The sequence below is a fragment of the Canis aureus genome, chromosome 4, assembly GCF_053574225.1.
Source record: "Canis aureus isolate CA01 chromosome 4, VMU_Caureus_v.1.0, whole genome shotgun sequence".
NCBI lineage: Eukaryota > Metazoa > Chordata > Mammalia > Carnivora > Canidae > Canis > Canis aureus.
The window spans coordinates 39,230,603-39,244,169 of NC_135614.1; the positions used below are offsets into that span (position 1 = coordinate 39,230,603).

Here is a 13,567-nt window from a genome sequence, read left to right on the forward strand (position 1 = left end):
AAGGAAGTCACATGTCATAGTGCCACCTCCACCCCATCCCTTCTCTCAGAATATTGGCAAGGAACTGTATGATGTACATCCTTCTAGTTTTCTGGCTCTGTGGATGATGATGACAATGAAAGCTCCTAGTTTCTGAGCACTTAGTATGTTCCTAACATGGTTCTAAGATAATGCGTGCTTTAATCCTCTTTAAAACAACCATTTGAAGATTATATGGTTATTTCTCACTTTAGAAGTAAGGAAATTGAGGTTAAGGGATTTACTCAAAGACATATGGCTAATAATGTCAGAGCCAGGATTCAAACCCAGGCAGTTTGAATTTCATACACACAGACATGCACATACATGTGCGTGCATGCACACACACACACACACACACACACACACTATAAACATAAATTTTAAAATAAAGGTTTTTTTAAAAAAAGATTTTTATTTGTTTGACAGAACACAAGCAGGGGGAGTATCAGGCAGAGGCAGAGGGAAAAGCCCATGAAGGAGGGAGCCAGATGTGGGACTCAATCCCAGGACCCTGAGATCCTGGATGAGCCAAAGGCAGATACTTAACCGACTGAGCCACCCAGGTGCCCCTAAAATACAGTTTTTTATTAAATAAAGACCCAGTAATTTTCTACATCTTTTTCTGTACATAAAGATTTACCTGACTCTTTTAAATTCCTAAATGATATTCCATTATATGGATGAACTATACTTTTTTTTAGCCCATTTCCTATTGGTGGACAGTTAGTTGTTTGCAGTTTGTGGCTTTGCCACCTGTCTCACGAGACTAATTTGAGGCTTTAGCTCTGTGGCAGTGACTCTGGCCTTGCCCCAAGGTGATCATTCTGTTCATCTTTCCTCCACCTGACCACAAGCTCTGTAACTCACTCATTCCTTCATTCAGATCTTCAAGAGAAAGGATCTGATGGGTCTCAGGCCAGCGAATGATCACATATGACTCCAGAGGCTGGAGGGATGGCAGGCCCTTCAGAGTGGGGGCCAGTGTGGGGGGCCAGCAACCTGCCTGGCACTCTTTGATTCTTTTTCTGGGATTGCTGTTCATGACCTTTTCCTGTTTTTCTAGGAGAGTTTTTTTTTTTCTTCCTTGCAGCCTTATAAGAGTCCCTTAAATATCAAGCTTTGTCCGTGCTGTGTATATGCTTCCTCATCTTGTTCTTTGTGCCTCTGCCTTGTGCCACAAGGGGGTTTTAAAATGCAATGTGGTTAGATCAGCCGCCTTTTCTTGTAGTACTATTGGCCCTCCTGTCCTGCTGAGAAAGGCCTTTCTCAACTCAAGGTTATAAACCTTTCCCTCCCTTTATTGTCTCTATGACTTCTTCAGTTTTTGTCTCACATTTAAATATCTGATCCAGGACAGCCTGGGTAGCTCAGCAGTTTAGCGCCGCCTTCAGCCCAGGGCGTGATCCTGGAGACCTGGGATCAAGTTCCGCGTCAGGCTCCCTGCGTGGAGCCTGCTTCTCCCTCTGCCTGTGTCTCTGCCTCTGTGTGTGTGTGTGTGTGTATCTCTCATGAATAAATAAATAAAATTTAAAATAAATAAATATGTGATCCATTTCCCTTCATTTTGTCTATTGCGTTTATGGATTTGTCTTGTATTTAAATATCTAAATCCATTTCAAACTTGTTTTAAAAATCAGGTTAATAATCTCTCAAATAACTATCTCAACACAATTGCTTGACTATGCCACCTTTTCCTTACTGATCTGCGATGTCTGGATGTCCTATCATATCACATTATGAGCAGGGACATTAAGAGTTGGACAGACGTGGGTTCAGGCTCTGCCCCACCAACCATTGGCTTGTGGCCTTGAGCAGATTAATATCTCTGGGCTGATGCTTCTTTATGTGTAAAGTAGGGATCATCAGGGTTCCTGAGTCACAGGATTACTAGGGGATGTAATCATGCAGCACACACAAAGTATTCAGTAAACATCCTTATGATTACTATCTCCTAAGCTCCCCCACCTTCAAGAGCCTCTGTCTGGGCCCTCACTATTCCCTCTGCCCCAGAGCCACACCATTTACATGGTTCTACTTCTATGGTATATTTCATATCCATTAGACTGTAAACTTCCTGAGGACAAGGATGGTGTCTAGATCTTTAGCACCTGGTATATAACAGGTGCTCAATAAATATCCACAAAAAGAATGAATGAGTAGTGTGAGCTCCTCTCCTTACTTCATCTTTTAAAAACATTTTCTTGGCTACTCTTGAGCATTTGTTCTTCCAAATTAATTTCAATCAATTTGCCAAGATCTTCTCCCAGGCACTAACGGAATTTTTATTGGCTTTAGAACAAATTAATGGGTCCATGTGAGGAGCATCAACCTTCCAATCTCAGGAATGCGATCCACAGACCCTTCACCCGGTGCTCCTGCTTTGTTGGCCATACAAAGCTGCATCGTGTCCTTGCCATAGGCCTGGCCTTCTTGCTTGAAGTTTATTCTTGGATATTGTGCTTTACTCTTGCTCTTTGGAAGGGTGTCTTTCTCTATTAGAGTGACTGAGCACTTAGAATCTTGAGTCGGACTTCCTCTTGCTGGCTTCTGTGGTTCAGAGCACTGGCTTTGAAGCCTAGCAGATATGGGTGCTAAACCACTTCGTAAGTGTGTGACCTTGACAAATCATCCAACCACCCTGAGTCTCAGTTTCCTGGTCTTTGACAAGAGATGAAGTAGTGTCTGTTCCATGCGTGTACTGTAAACATTAAGTAAGATATTATAGGTAAAGCCTTTAGGGTGTTGCCTGGTACTATGGCAAATATGCACTAAATGTCTGCTATTATGATTACTTAGTAATATTACTGACATAAATATTTTATGACTCTAAGCAATGTCCTACCATGCTGCTTGTATTATTATTGCTATACGCAAAAAATATTTCTACTCCCTTTCCCTACCTCATCTCTTTGGCAGCTGAGGGACCTTTCTGTTTGCTGAATATGCGTGTTCAGTCCTCAGCCTAATCTTTTTTCAGATTCTTGAAGTTGATATTGTTGGTCAATGGAGATGCTGGAGGAGAGTGAGATTGCTCTGCATAAGACCCCACTGGAGACAGGAGACAGGAGATCTTGGGCAGGATGAGGAGGATATGAGAGAGAGATTCTGGGGAGGGAGAGAGAGAGAGAGAGAGAGAGAGAGAGAGAGAGAGAGAGAATGTTCATGAGATATACCAGGTGATGGGAAAGGAGGGCAGAAACAATGTGTCAAATGTCATGGGGATTTAGGATGGAAATCCCACTCCTTTCTAACTCCTCCACCCCTACACACCCTCATGACTATAACCATGTGTTTTTTCCAATACCATCAAGGTGGGGGTCCTACAAGTCAACTCAATTCTGACACACTGTCTTCTAAAGATAGCATCAAATCCCACAAGTGAAAGGCTCAGTCCCACAGGACTCTCCTCGCCCACTTCAGATACCAATCACAAGACCAAATTGCCACCCTTGCTCCTGGACTGACCAGCTGTAGACTAGAGGTTCCTACCACACCCTCCTTGGGTTTAGTAATTTGCCAGAGCTCACAGCAGTCAGAGAAATATTTTACTTACTAGATTACTTTTTTTAAATCAAAGGATGTAATTCAGGAATAGCCAGATGGAAGAGGTATGATATAAGGCATAAGGCAAGGTATGTGGGAAGGGCTCAGAGCTTCAGAGGGCCCATATGCCCTCTCCAAGTGTGCCACTCACTCCAGGTGTCTGTGTGCTCACAAACTTGGAAGCTCCCCAAACCCTGTCCTTTTGGATTTTTATATAAGGTTTCATTACATGAGCATGATTGAATAGATCATTGGCCACTGGGGACAGATTCTGCCTCCAGCCTCCCTCCTCTGTGGGAGAGTAAGGGGTTGGGGGTGAGATCAAAAGTTCCAACCCTGCAATCACATGGACACAGACCCAACCCCACTACTTTGCACTCCTGGCAGCACTGCCCCTTGACTGAACACGATGAGAGGCCTGAGGCAAAGGAGCTCTATAATATGGTGGGTCTTTGGGGGTGAAGAGAGGGCCCAGAGGGACAAAGGGGATTCTCTGCCACTGCAAGGCCACAGTATCTCCAAGAGAATGATGACAAGCTTCTGTTCCAGGCTTTTTGTGAGGGTGCCATTTGTACTAATTTATTTACTCCCCACCTAAGCTCTCTAAAGTATATACTTCTTTCTCCTTAGTGAACCAGAGGCCTAAAGAAAACAATAAACTTCCAAATATATTTCCAACTTCTTCTCTTAATAAATTTCTACTAGATTTTCTCAAAACCTGAACCCGGTGCCCAGATTTCTCAAAACCCTTTTTTCCCATCCTGGCTGATGTCTTGCCAGGTAAAGCATAACCTCTCCTCTCTGATTCTACTCCAGCCCAGCTCCAAATAGAGGGACCTTTCCTCAGCAGAATTTTCCAGCACAAAGGAATATCTTTCCCCAGAGGGCCTGCAGATTCAGCTGGAGTCCCCACAAAGACTAGATGAAAGATATCCTATTTGAATATTTACTATGTAATACAACATTGAGGTAAGTATATATACCTACATAATAAGTTCATTTCACTCTCATAGTTACATAGGTTATCATCCCTGATTTACAGGTGAGGAAATTGGGGCTTGGAGAGGGGAAGACCCTGGCTTAGAGTTATATACAGGACAACCATATACAGCTGCTCAGGCTGTGTACTGCAAACTCCAGGCAGTGATATTCATAAACTGTGTGAATTAGCTAGTAGAAGCCAGTGTCAGGATCTGAACTTGAGATTTCTGGCTACACAGTACATGCTCTCAATCACTGTGCCATGTGCCTTTTCAGAAAAGAAGAGCTGTGAGATCTGAGAGACCTCCTTACCCAGAGGTTACAAACAGTCGCATCCAGCCTGTTTTATTTGTCTGGCAGGTTGAAGTTGATGTTTACAAGTTAGAAGATTTCACCTAAAAATCCAGACTTCTGTCTTCTCAAACATCAGACACTGGGTTAATTCTCATAAAGCAGCACTGGATAGGAACTGAGGAGTGTCTTGACAGGGTATGAGTTCTCTACTTCACTGAAGTCCCCACACTTCCTGTGGTCTTAGACACTTGTGCACTGCACTCATGTACGTCATCACCTCCAGGGCCTCATGGTCACTGGGCTACAGGAGTCCTTGCCTTCTAGGTACCCACCAAACAAAGCATGCCTCCCTGCCATGGCTCATGTGGCTTCTTCCCCAGGGATGCTGTCCCCTTTTCTCCCCAGAGAAATTCCTACTCATTCCTTGAGCTTTGGCCTGATGAGCTTCTGATTGTCCCTCAAGTATTACAATGAGCTATTTACTTGTCCCCTCCCCGGGTGATAGACATCCTGAAGCCCAAGAAGGTGTCTTTGATCTGTGTGTCCCCAGTGCCCAGCATGATGCCTGGCCCAGGGTCTACCTGACACTAATCCACACTTATTCCTTATTCTGTCTGCCTCCATTTTCACCCTTCTTCCTACAAGCAAAAAAATGAGGGTCAGAAAGGACATGCAACTTGTCCCAGAGCACACAACACAGGCCTGCTGTTCCAGAAAACAAGGGGATGGAAATACATGACCAGTAAGGTCTTTTTCTACTCTACTCTACTGGTCATGTATTTCCACCCCCTTGTTTTCTGGAACAGCAGGCCGGAGGGAGTGGCAGCTGGCTCAAGGGCCCCCTACTGGTCTTCTCCCATTACTCACAGTCTCTTTTCCATGTTCAAATCCTGGCTCCTGGCTTGCCCATAGTAGAAGCATGAGCCCCCTTGCCTGGGCTTTTCCCTTCCAAACTCAGCAGAAAGGACACCTCCTCCCAGGAGGTCCTCAGATTCAACTGCACGTGGGGGACAGAAGCATCTGCTAGGCTGTCGGTGACATTCCTCCTGAGCTCTGTTTCCTAGCAGAGTCCAGGAGCATTTCTGGATTTCTGCAATGTCTAATGTCTAATGCCATTGCTGGATTAGGCAAGAATGGAAGGTGGGAACCCTGGGCATTTCTCAATTTCCTCACATCCCTGAGCTCAAAGAAAGGAACGCCTCCTGGATCTATTTTAGAGTTGCTGATGGTAGCGTGGAGGAAAAGCGCAGTCCCAGGGCTAGGGGTGGTCCCTTGGCCCAACCTCACTGCTATCCTTATTAGTCTATCCCTACTTCTGGTCCCAGGACCTCAAGCACAGCTGGGTGCCCTCAAGTGAAGGCTATTCATAGATCCTGAGAGGTCTGGGCTCACAGGCAGCCAGCTAGGGCCTGCCTCGTTCATCCCTCCTTGCAGGGGTGCAACTTCTTTCCAGAGCCAGCTTTATTGATTTTCCAGCACTTCCACAGGAAGTGCTCCAAACTGCAATTTGCAGTGTCCTTGCTCAGTTTCCTTTGGCAATCCACAGCCTCCCAGTCCCCTTCTGATTCTGTTCACCATTCACTGAGCTCTTATCAGAACAACACAAACACCACAAAGCAAATTAGCTATAGAGTGTGCTAAGATACTACAGTAAAGGAATATATGATGTTTCCTATTGAAAAAAAGGAAGTAACAGATTTTGCCTTCTGAACAATGCACTATCCTGCAACCATTAGCGTGCTGATACTTCTAGTGACTGGGATAGAAAGATGCTCAAGATATGCAGTGTTCAAAGGTCACCAACCAAAGACCGCCAGAAGCACACCTGTAGCCAAAAGATAGGCTTATTTGGCTTGCTGCAGCAAAGGGAAATGCACCCCAGGGGAAGCACAAGGGTAGGGTTTGGGTGGGAGAGTTTCTTAGAGAGTTTGGGTTTGACCGGGATGATTCTTCAGTGGCATTAAGGAAGTGGGTTCGGTTTGAATATTGTCAAGGGCAAGGGCAATTCAGTCGTTGGATATCTTAATGCCTTTTATTTTTGAGGCAGTAAAAAACTGTCAGTCATTCACACAAGTCAAAGGAGGGGGTATTTAGTAACTTTTGGGGCCTCTGAATGGCATTGTCTCTGTCTGATCCAAAACACAGGTGCAGCATGGCCCAGTCTGAGCCCCAGGCCACTGAAGCTCCGTTTGTATTCTGTGAGCATTGAACATCATTTATGGTCAAATGGGAACAGCACAGTCTGGCAGGCAGCAGAGCAACTTTTTATTTCTCACTGACAATAGAAAAAGGGAACTGGTTTCAAAGGTTAGGAAAGGGGGCGTGCCTTGGCGGCACAGTTGGTTAAACATCTAACCCTTGGTTTTAGCTCAGGTCATGATCTTAGGGTTGTGAGATTGAGCCTCGTGTGGACCCTTGTGTTGGGCTTGGCACTCAGCACAGAGTCTGCTTGGGAATCTCTCCCTCTCCCTCTGTCCCTCCCTCTGTGCTCTCTCCCTAAAATAAATAAATCAATCTTTTTAAAAAAAGGTTAGGAAAGTATCCACAAATATATAATATAGAAGTGTGATATGTTTGTATGATAGAAATTAATGATTTATTAATAGCGTTTTGCTTTACTTTATTTTGTAGTTGACAGGTTTTGGCCTTTGTGGTAATTTTAAGATCTGTAAATTTCACATAAAAATAAGAATTTATGGCTTTGACTGAAAAATAACAGGAAGATTTGGCAACATTGGGCTTGAGCACTTTTCTAAAGTAAAATACATCAGCGTACTCTGGGGAAAAAAAGGTGTTGAAACTCCCAAGCCCTGTGCTCTGATATTTCAAATTAAGAAATCTCAGTGGGATGGGGCACCTGGCTGGCTTAGTGGGTAGAGCATAGGACTCTTGATTTCGGGGTTGTAAGTTTGAGCTCCATGTTGGGTGTAGAGATTGCTTTAAAAAGAAGAAAGAAATCTCAGTGGGAGGACCCTGGCCTGGATGTGCTAGTAATACCCAGAGAAGAATTAATTCATCTGTAGGGGAAGGAAAATCTGTGTTTCTGGGAAGAGCAGAGCTCATGTGGCTGAAAGCTGCTCTGGATCCAGCCATCTTGGCTTGGGGTGGTGCTTCAGAAGGAAGAGCTGACTGTGTAGTAGTATGTGCCCCCAAGAGAGCTGAAATTTGGTGCCATGCATGGGAGGGGTCAGAGCAGCCAGGATGAGTTGCTACAGTAGACAAGCTCTCACAGGACAGTGCGAGGCCGCCATTAACAGGGACGCCTGGTGCAGTAACACAAGCAGCAGACTGGTGGATGATTAACACCACTTCTCTCTCCCCATGGTGGTTAGAAGCAGGACTCCTGTCCCATCTTATAGCACTTGACCTCTTCTCCCTGCTCCAGTCACACAGGTCTTGCTGTTTCATGAATATGCTAAGCTCATTCCTACCTCAGAGCCTTTGCAATTGTTGCTTTCCTGGCCTAAAATATTCTTCCCTGAGCTCTTCATATGGCTGGATGCTTCCCATCGTGTAGACCCTCCCTGACTACTCTAAATGAGCAGCCCCTCCCCCTTCCTATCACTCTCTCTTTCCCATTACCCTGCTATATTTTCTTCTTGGTGTATACTACTCTTTGAAATGTTCCTGTTAACTTATTTATTTGCCCATTGGCACAACACGGCTACTGACCTTCCATTTATTGTTTATCTCTGTTCACTGGAATCCAAGTGCCACGTCTGTCTGGCTTGTTCATTGCCAAACTGCCAGTGTATATAGAATAGTGCCTAGCACAACCTGTCGAATAAAAGGTGATTGATTACATTAACCCTTTTACTGAGGGCCAGCTCACAGATTGACCTGGGGTGGAAGGATCAGTAGCTGTGTTATGCCTGTGGAACCCTGAACTTGTAGTTAACTCTGCCTCTGCCATTTTTCATCTGAATGTTTTGAGCCTTGGTTTTCTCTTCTTTAAAAGACATGCAATGAGTTAACCCTACAGGATACTGACCCACTCCTAGGGGGAGGGTGTGTGTTTATAAAATCTGGAGTTGTGGGGTACCTAAGTTAGTAGCTTCCAGAAGCAGACAGAAAGTCAAAAAAGCAAAAAAATTTTAAGCTGCTATGGACCCAGAACTAAGAGGCATCTTTGTCTTGGACTCACTTTCCTGGAAGCAGGCTTTGTGCCAGTGGATCCCTTGGGGAATGATGGGAGGACCTGGCCTGAATGGTGCCCATGGGCAGAAGTGGGGAAAGAGGGTGTGAGGAGAGCCGGGAAGCTGAGCAAGACTAGGCACTAGCAGTGAGAGCTCCCAAGGGCAAGACGCCCTGGAGGGTGAGAGGGAGGTTTTGGACATTCAGAAGACTTAGCCCTTGCCGGTTTCCCCAGTTTCAATTTTTTTTTTTTTAAGATTTATTTATGTACTCATGACAGACACACAGAGAGAGAGGCAGAGACACTGGCATCTCTTCGCAGGAGCCCGATGTGGGACTCAATTCCAGGACCCCGGGATCACGACCTGAGCTGAAGGCAGACGCCCAACAGCTGAGCCACCCAGGCGTCCCTCCCCAGTTTCAGTTCTTGTTCTGTTCTGGGAAGACTGGCTTAACTCCTCTGGGCAGACTCAGTTGCTCCTTCTCCACTGCTCTCATTAAATTTTGCTCATACATCTGTGAATTCCACAATCAGGTTGTATTGATATTATTTATTCATGTATTTGCTCCTGTTCTAAACCCTAAACTCTTGGCAGGAAGGAACTGTGAATTTTCAACTTACGTCCCCAGGCAGCTTTAGGCAGGACTCCTTCTCCGGTGCTCCCACTGAATATGGCCCACATATCGGTGACGGCAATTATCAGGCCGACTGGGATTATTTATTCTCTTGAGTACTTCTTGGTTGACCTACAGGGCAGGGGTCGTATATTTTCATCTTCGTGTCCTTAGCTCTTAGCATCTAGAGTAGACATTCAGCAATAGTTTGCCAATGAGAAAAGAAGAGTAAGGATTGCCTGGGGAATTCCCATCTCCACATGTGCCCAGTGGATGGACAGGGTTATTGCTTTGTGCATGAAACCTCCCCTTGTGACCTTAGGTTGAAAGGACTTGCAGGACTCACCGCCAAGGTAGGGTTTTGTCTCTCTCTTGAGGAACTTACCTTCTTTCTTTGAGGCAGTAAGAGTCAACAGAAGGACCATATAGAAGAGTGTCACCTGCAGGGCTCTAACATTCGCAGGCAGTAGATCATGCAACCCCCACGGCAGCTGTCTCTGATTCATAGGGGGAGCTATCAAGCTCAAAGGTGGGGGTGAGTCACGATTGGAACCCTTGTCCCAGAGAGGCCAGAACCAGGAGAACCCAGAACTAGGGCCCCTGCCTAACAGGCAATAGGCTTACCTGTGACCTTGCCCACTGATCTTATCTGCCTATAGCCAGGTGTCAGCCACAAAGTGGCATTCCCTCTGTGACACATGCGAAATGCAGTTTTAGGGGGCCCAGGAGAGCCAGAAGAAACCCTGGACCTTGACTAGCAAGCACCCCATCATCTCCCAGTGGTGCCCCAGACCCGGCATCTGTGACTGCAGCCTGTCCTCGGCCCCCACCTCCAAGGCTTCCTGGTCTCCCTGGCAGCCTTTTGTCTCACCCCTGGGGATGTTCTCAAAGCTCAGATCCAATCTGGTGTGACCCCAAGGTCTTCCAGCCTTCTGTTGGGCTCTTTTTCCTGGATCTGCCTCTTTCCTCACTTTCCCAAACCTGCCAGGTGGCAACTTTCAGCAACGGCATGGGCTGAGTTCCCTGTCATTGCAGATATTTGAGCCAAGGCTGGTGGGGGGCTTTCTTTGTGACTCTGGGGCCTGCAATTCTAGAAGCCCCCTTATTTCTGACAAGCCCTACTGAGGGAACAGTGTAGGTCCTCAAACTGACCGATGTTTCTTTAGAAGCCATGTGATAGTAGGCAAGCTATTCACTGATCTCCCTGTATAGAGGGGATGTAGACCTTACAGGTTAATTGTGAAGATGAAATGGGAGGAGTTTTGTGAAACCCCCAGTGCAGTGTTGGGCACACACACAGTGGTTGTTGCTCTGCCATTGGGGCCACAGGTAGACCTGCTGCCTTGTGTGAGAGCCCTGGCCATGGGTCTGAATGGAAATACTTGAGGGTGGGCAGGAAGCCCACTGGGAGGACTCCTTACTCTCCCTCATTTTTATATTCACTTGGTGGGGGATTTCTTGTTCCCCAAATATTCCTTCCTTGCATTCTAGTTGGGAGAGAAGTAACGACATCAAAACAGGTAACTTTCACCACAGTGTCCCATACGGTAATTCGATGATGTGTCAGGCAGAGGGAGTAGGGGCTGGCTGCTTTGGGAAGGGGGCTAGGGGAGGATTGCAAACTGCAGAAACCAGCTCTGGCTAGCTCATGCTGATCAGGAACCAAATAGGGCACTGTGTGGCTGGCTGGATCTATATGTATTAGACAACAAGACTTGGAAAGGGGGCGGGACCCAAGTGAGACCTGAGCCAGACCAGCCACAGCACAGTCAGCCTAGGAAGACTCCTGGCTTCCTCCTGGCACCCTCTCTCCTGCCCTGTTGGTTCCAGACCAGGACTTGATTGTTCTCACCACTGTAGATAGTTTCTGTTGTCCCATTGGAATGGTGGAGGCTAGATCACATGCTCGCTCCACGGTTCCCAGGGGTCAGGAGAGAGAAGGAGAGAGTAGAAATTCACCCTTCTTTGACCTTCTTTGATGTGAAGGCTGGTCTGTTGCTGAGTAGCCAAGAAATGATAAGTGTCCAAAGAGTCGACATCTGGTTTGAAGTCTGAATGATAAAGAACCTGTCGCAAGAAACAAACAAAAAAAAAAAATGGAGGGAATGGGCATTCTAGATAAAAGAACAGCAAGTACAAAGGCCCTGGGCAGGAATGAGCTTGATTTGTTTAGGAATGAAAAGCAGGCCATATGATGGGAGAGCAGTGAGTGAAGGGGAGACCAGAAAGATAGATGGGAAGGGGAGCTACCCTACTTTGCAAAGCTGCCACTGCCACAAAGTCCCTCCTCTTCCACCTCCTGCCTCCCCAAGCTCAGTAGAGCCTGCTTCCTGAATTTCCTCCACATCTGAGTTGCATTATCTTATGAACACATATTTTCCGTCTAATCTGGCAGTTATTTAAGGGCAGGGATGACTCTGAGAGCCCCCTAGAGGGTTATATAACAGGGTTATATTTTCATTTCTGTGTCTCAGGACCCAGAGACAGCTTGGCACCAGAGAGGTCTTTGGATTGGCTGGATGATTTAATCAGCTGGTACAGGGACAGAGCATGTTAGTAATGCAGGAACCTGTGTCAAGAAGCACTAACGTTTCTAGCTTCTCGTTCTAACTTCTAGTACTTTATGTACATCTTATACCAACCAAGCAATCTGAGTACCCTCTCAGGCTATATGTGCTTATCAGGAAGTTCTTAGTATTACAATGGTTGCTCAGAGTTTGGTGATCAGATGCCCTAATTCTTGCAATGTGGTGGACAGTGGGGATTGCCTGTCCCACAGTCATTGCCCCTCCTCCTTGTTATGGAAGCCCCAGGTATTCATAGCTGGCCACAGGTCTAACCCCAGAAGGAGAAGCATGCTTGGTGTAAGCTCATCGTGTGATCTGGTAATCTACTGGTTAGTAACAAATTACCTCAAAACTCAGAAACAATAACTATCATCTTATTATCTCACATAATTTCTGCAGGTCAGGGATTTAGGAAGGCTTTGACTGGGTGGTTCTGGCAGTTGTAGTCAAATGTGGCTGGAGCTGGAATATCATAGGGGCTAGAACAGTTGGGGCTGGCCAGGTACCTCTCTGTCTTCATGTAGGGCCTCTCCATTGAGCATCTCTACATAGGGCTAGTTGGGCCTCCCCACGATATGGTGGCCTCAGGGTGGTAGGTCTGGGACGGCTGCTCAGGGCTTCAGCACACATGCTGCAGTGAACCAGGTAGAAGCTGAATCTCCTTTTATGGCCTAGCCTTAGAAGTCTCATGGTATCACTTCTGCTGAGTCTTACTTTTCAACAAGTTCTTAAGGTTGGCTAAAATTCACAGGGACTTGCCCCTTGATGAAGAGGGTGCTGAGAATATACAGATACACCTGGAAACAACCACATCATGTCATCCCCACTCTTTTGCCTCTGGTTGGGCTAGGGTTGGTCATGTGATCCATTTCTGGCCAGAGAGACTTAGAGACTACTGAAGGTTTCTGGGGAAATTGTTTACATCTCTGATTTTGAGAGAGGGGAAACGAGGGTCAGGAAGACTTCCCGAAGGTGACATGGTCGGTCGGGTGCAGAGCCGGGGTTTCCAGGTCTGACTGAGTCAGAGTCCGACAGAGCCTTCTGCCCTGGGGTGTTCTATAATGATTCTTACTCAGCCCTTGTTTCCATAGAGACCGAGCCTGTTGAGACACCGGAGACCTATAACTTTTCCATGTCTCATGCTTCCTGGTGTCACCCTTTCTCAGTCATCCACCCCTGTTAATTCCATCCTGCTATATCCTCCCAAAGCTGCCTGCACCCTACCCCCCAGGCCGCCTCCCTGCCCTCACCAGGGTCACTGCATCCTCTTTAGAATGGTCTTCCTGGATGCCTAGGTGGCTCAGGGGTTGAGCATCTGCCTTTGGCTCAGGTCATGATCCCAGGGTCCTGGGATGGAGTCCTGCATCGGGCTCCCTGCATGGAGCCTGCTTCTCTCTCTGCCTGTGTCTCTG

At 46.5% G+C, this 13,567-nt stretch overlaps 1 long non-coding RNA gene across 2 annotated transcripts; it reads right to left on the bottom strand.

Annotated features, from left to right (window-relative positions):
- Window positions 1-448: 448 nt before the first annotated feature.
- Window positions 449-13,191, bottom strand: LOC144311853 (uncharacterized). Of its 2 annotated transcripts, XR_013377351.1 has the most exons (5): window positions 12,662-13,191; window positions 9,974-11,639; window positions 9,596-9,720; window positions 2,922-3,126; window positions 449-2,719 (listed from the first exon to the last, which is right to left on the bottom strand). It is a non-coding gene; the product is annotated as an uncharacterized LOC144311853 (long non-coding RNA). The 2 variants fall into 2 exon arrangements; XR_013377350.1 differs by having other exon boundaries at window positions 9,596-11,639.
- Window positions 13,192-13,567: the final 376 nt, after the last annotated feature.